Source organism: Mustelus asterias, chromosome 7, assembly GCF_964213995.1.
Source record: "Mustelus asterias chromosome 7, sMusAst1.hap1.1, whole genome shotgun sequence".
Classification (NCBI taxonomy): Eukaryota; Metazoa; Chordata; class Chondrichthyes; order Carcharhiniformes; family Triakidae; genus Mustelus; species Mustelus asterias.
In genome coordinates, this window is record NC_135807.1 from 140,868,165 (window position 1) to 140,873,577 (window position 5,413).

Below are 5,413 nucleotides of genomic sequence, written 5' to 3' on the forward strand. Positions count from 1 at the left end.
AATATATCTTGGAGCATTTCCAAACAATGGACCATTCTTCCAGTGGCGTTTATGTCAAAGTAATTTTTAAAACATTTTTTCCATTCCTATAACAATCTCACCTAACTTTTTTATTCATTCACGGCGACTGCGTGACAACGACAACACTGGCATTCATTACCCATCCCCTGTTGTCCGCGAAAAAGTGATGATGGGCTCCCACCTTGAGCCTTCTCAGTCAAAGGCTGCAGGTACATGATACAAATCAGGCTAACAATCTGCATTCCATATTGAAAATCCGTTAGGTAAGGAGCTCCAGGATTTTGACCCAGCGATGATGAAAGAATGGTGATACACCCCCACTTTGGGATGCTGTGAAATTTCAGGTGATATTATTACCATACGTCGGTTGCCAGTGCTCTTTAAGGCAATGGAGATTGTGAGTTTGGGTGGTCTCATCAAAGATGCCTCAGCATGTTTCTTTGTTGTGCCCTAAACCCACTGCAGTTGAGGGAGTGGATGTTCAGGTTAACAGATGAAGTGGCATTCAAGAAAGGTGATTTGTCCTGTATGATATAAAGCTTCTTGAGTGTTTTTGGAGCTGCATCCATCTTTCCAAGAGGATGGTATTCCATCACACTCCTTACATGTTTTGTAGTGTTGCAGAGGCTTTGGGAAATTAAGAAGGAAGTTACTATTTGTGGAACATCCAGCTTCTGACCTTATCTAATAGCTACAGTATTTACCATAGATTATGGTATAAATCAGCCTGGTGTACAAGCCATTATTCTGATACAAAAATCATGTTTTTGCATATATTTAATGTGTAAGTCAATCCTCTTCAGCAGTCAGAATATGGAATACTAACATTAATAGTTAATTTCAATTTTTAACTCCATAAATGCATGTTTTACTTTGTGAAAAACTGGGTACGACAGAAAGAGTAGGTATTGTGAAGATGCGAAGGCACTTAAGACATGCCCACACAGAACAGATCCTATGTGGTGGACAACAAAGAGAGATGAGTCTTCTAACAAAATGAATGAAGTATGAAGCTGGTTTCAAGCTAAAAGTAAGGTTCAGTAACTTGTCAAATAATTGTGCTGCAGCGAGGGAAATTGTGATAGTGAAAAACTGATATGAAAATGAAAGAAGACAGCCTGCCTGAAGAAGATTAAGACCAAATCCATCATGTGAACAACGACCAGCCACTGGCCTGATCTTGAGAAGAATGTGTCGGAATGGGTCAAAAATCATTAGAACAGTTTCATTGTTACCAAAAATACAATGCGTACTGTTACGAACATGAGGGGCTTAATTTAAACAACCATGATTTCTCCTCTCACCAACCCTATCTGTAAAAAGAAAGGTGTTTTGATTTTCATTCCCCCCTTTACATGTGGAGGCATATTTTCCCACACCTCAGTTTTGGTGTGACCCAATTCTTTATTAATACCCCACAGCAAACTTGATATAGGGTAAAGTTAGAGAGTTGGGTTATTTGTACATACGTGGCCTCCTTTTCATTAATTCAGCAGCAAAGCAAAGGAGGAGGTGCAGGGTAAAGACCACAGAAAAAATAATTATTGTTTCATCTGAGCCCAAAGTCCAGAATCCAAATTCCAATGGTGTGTTCCTTCATAGAAGTCAGCAGGCTGTGATTGATACTGGATAATCCACTTTCCAGTAGAGATAACTTCCACAATGAAATGGGCATGCAGAGGCACATTAGTCTTGTATGTAAAAAGAGGTCACGAGATGTTCTTGGCAGGCAGGATTAAGGAGAATCCTAAGGCATTCTATTCATACGTTAGAAGCAAAAGAGTTGTCAGGGAGAAAATCGGACCTCTCGGGGACAAAGGAGGGGAATTATCCTTAGAACCCAAGGGAATAGGGGAGATCCTAAATGAATACTTTGCATTGGTATTCACGAAGGAGAGGGACGTGTGAACCGGGAGTGTCTCGGAGGGAGGTGTTGACCCGTTAGAGAAAATCTCCATTACAAGGGAGGAAGTGTTAGGTTTTTTAAGGAACATTAAAACTGACAAAGCCCCAGGGCCTGATGGCATCTATCCTAGACTGCTCAGGGAGACGAGAGATGAAATTGCTGGGCCTCTGACGGAAATCTTTGTCGCTTCTTTGGACACAGGTGAGGTCCCTGAGGATTGGAGGATAGCGAATGTGGTCCCGTTGTTTAAGAAGGGTAGCAGGGATAACCCGGGAAATTATAGGCCGGTGAGCTTGACGTCCGTGGTAGGGAAGTTGTTGGAGAGGATTCTTAGAGACAGGATGTATGCGCATTTAGAACGGAACAATCTCATTAGTGACAGACAGCATGGTTTTGTAAGAGGGAGGTTGTGCCTTACAAATTTGGTGGAGTTTTTTGAGGAAGTGACAAAAATGGTTGACGAAGGAAGGGCCGTGGATGTCGTCTATATGGATTTCAGTAAGGCATTTGACAAAGTCCCACATGGCAGGTTCGGTTAAAAAGGTTAAGGCTCATGGGATACAAGGAGAAGTGGCTAGATGGGTGGAGAACTGGCTTGGCCATAGAAGACAGAGGGTAGCGGTTGAAGGGTCTTTTTCCGGCTGGAGGTCTGTGACCAGTGGTGTTCCGCAGGGCTCTGTACTGGGACCTCTACTGTTTGTGATATATATAAATGATTTGGAAGAAGGTGTAACTGGTGTTATCAGCAAGTTTGCGGATGACACAAAGATGGCTGGACTTGCGGATAGCGATGAGCATTGTCGGGCAATACAGCAGGATATAGATAGGCTGGAACATTGGGCGGAGAGGTGGCAGATGGAATTTAATCCAGATAAATGCGAAGTGATGCATTTTGGAAGAAATAATGTAGGGAGGAGTTATACAATAAATGGCAGAGCCATCAAGAGTATAGAAACACAGAGGGACCTAGGTGTGCAAGTCCACAAGTCCTTGAAGGTGGCAACACAGGCGGAGAAGGTAGTGAAGAAGGCATATGGTATGCTTGCCTTTATAGGATGGGGTATAGAGTATAAAAGCTGGAGTCTGATGATGCAGCTGTATAGAACGCTGGTTAGGCCACATTTGGAGTACTGCGTCCAGTTCTGGTTGCCTCAAGGTAGCAATAGCCTGTATGGCCGATGGAACAAAATTAAATGGTCATTTTCAAACATAAAGCCATGCTAAAAATCATGTTACCTGCAGACATTTTTGTGCATATCCATGACAACAGTTGAATAGATGAGTGTTATATATTCAAGTGGTGATTGCTTAAAGAGTAGGTCACATGATTTGATTTATTGTCACATGTACTGGGATACAGTGAAAAGTATTGTTTTTTGCGCGCTATACAGGCAAAACATACCGTTCATGAAGTACATGGGGGGAATTGGTTAAGGTGCAGTATATCGGGTTGCAGATACAGGTAGGGCGAAGAGAAAGTTCAGCTTAATGTATGATAGGACCATTCAAAATTCTGATGACAGCAGGGAAGAAGCTGTTTTTGAGTCTGTTGGTATGTGTTTTCAGACTTTTGTATCTTTTTCCTGATAGAAGAAGGTGTAAGAGAGTATATCTGGGATGCATGGGGTCCTTGAAAGCTGGCTGCTTTCATGAGGCAGCAGGAAGTATAGACAGAGTCAGTGGATAGAAGGCTGTTTTGTGTGATGGACTGGGCTTCGTCACCACTGTTTGTGGTTTTTTTACAGCCTTGGATAGAGTGTGAGCCATACCAAGCTATGATACAACCAGAAAGAATGCTTTCTATGGTGCGTCTGTAAAAGTTGGTGAGAGTCGTAGCGGACATGCCATATTTCCTTAGCCTCCTGAGAAAGAGGTGTTGGGCTTTCTTAACTATAGTGTCGGCATGGGGAGACCAAAACAGGTTGTTGGTTATCTGGACACCTAAAAACTTGAAGCTCTCGACTGTTTCTACTTCGTCCCCATTGATGTAGACAGGGGCATGTTCTCCAGTACGTTTCGAAGTTGCTGACTATTTCCTTCATTTTGTTGACATTGAGGGAGAGGTTATTATCGTCGCACTGGTTCACCAGATTCTCTACTCATTCCTGTACTCTGTCTCATCATTGATTGAGATCTAACCCACTATGGTGGTGTCATCAACAAACTTGAAAATCGAGTTGAAGGGGAATTTGGCCACACAGTCATAGGTGTATAAGGAGTATAATAAAGGGCTGAGAACACAGACTTGTGGGGCACTGGTGTTGAGGATGATTGTGGAGGAAGTGTTGTTGCCTACCCTCACTGCTTGAAGTCTGTGGGTTAAGAAGTCTAGGATCCAGTCGCAGAGGGAAGAGCTGAGCTCCAGGCTACAGAGTTTGGAGGTGAGTTTTTTACTAATAATAATGTTGAAGGCTGAGCTGTAGTCAATAAATAGGAATCTGACACAGGTGTCTTTGTTGTCTAGGTGTTCCAGGGTTGACTGTAGGGCCAGGGAGATGGCGTCAGCTGTGGACCTGTTGTGGCAGTCGGCGAACTGTCGTGGATCCAGGTAATCTGGGAGGAATTGATTTGTGCCATGATTAACCATTCGAAGCATTTCATAATGATGGATGTCAGAGCCACTGGACGATAGTCATTAAGGCATGCTGCCTGCTTGTTCTTTGGTACCGGGTTGATGGTCATCTTGAAGCAGATGGGGATCTCAGATTGGTGTAAAGAGAGGTTAAATACCCCCGCCAGCTGGTTTGTGCAGAATTTGAGTGCTCGTTTGGGTACCCCATCCGAGCCAGTTGCTTTCTGTGGGTTGATCTTCGAGAAGGCTGCTCTGACATCTGCGATGGTGACCTTGGATACAGGTTCGCCCGAGGCTTCCGGTGTGGAGGGTGTGCTCTCACTGACCTCTTGCTCAAAACGGGCAGAGAATGAGTTGAGCTAGTCGGGGAGGGCTGTCAGCGATTTTATATGCCTTCATCTTTTAGCCTGTAATGTCTTGCAGACCTTGCTGTAGTCAGTGGGAGTCCATGTGACTAGCCTGGGACTCTAGCTTGTCTTCTGGCATCTCTGATGGATCTCCATAGATCATATCTGGATTTCTTGTGCAGGTCAGAGTTGCCTGACTTGAACGCCTCAGACCTGGACTTCAGCAAGCAGTGGATATCCCTGTTCATCCATGGTTTCCGGTTGGGCAACACTCGGATTTCCTTCTTTGGCACATAGTCTTCTTCACACTTACTAATGAAGTCAGTTACTGTAGTGGCATACTCGTTCATGTTGGTTGCTGAATTTTTAAATATTGACCAATCCACTGACTCAAAGCGTAGAAGATCAACCGATTCCTCAGACCAACATTAGATGACTTTCTTTAATGGATTCTCCTGTTTCAGTGTTTGCTTGTAAGCCGGGAGCAGGAGCACAGTCTTTTGGTCTGATTTACTGAAGTGTGGGTGGGTGATAGAGCGGTAGGCATGTTTGATATTTCTGTCATGA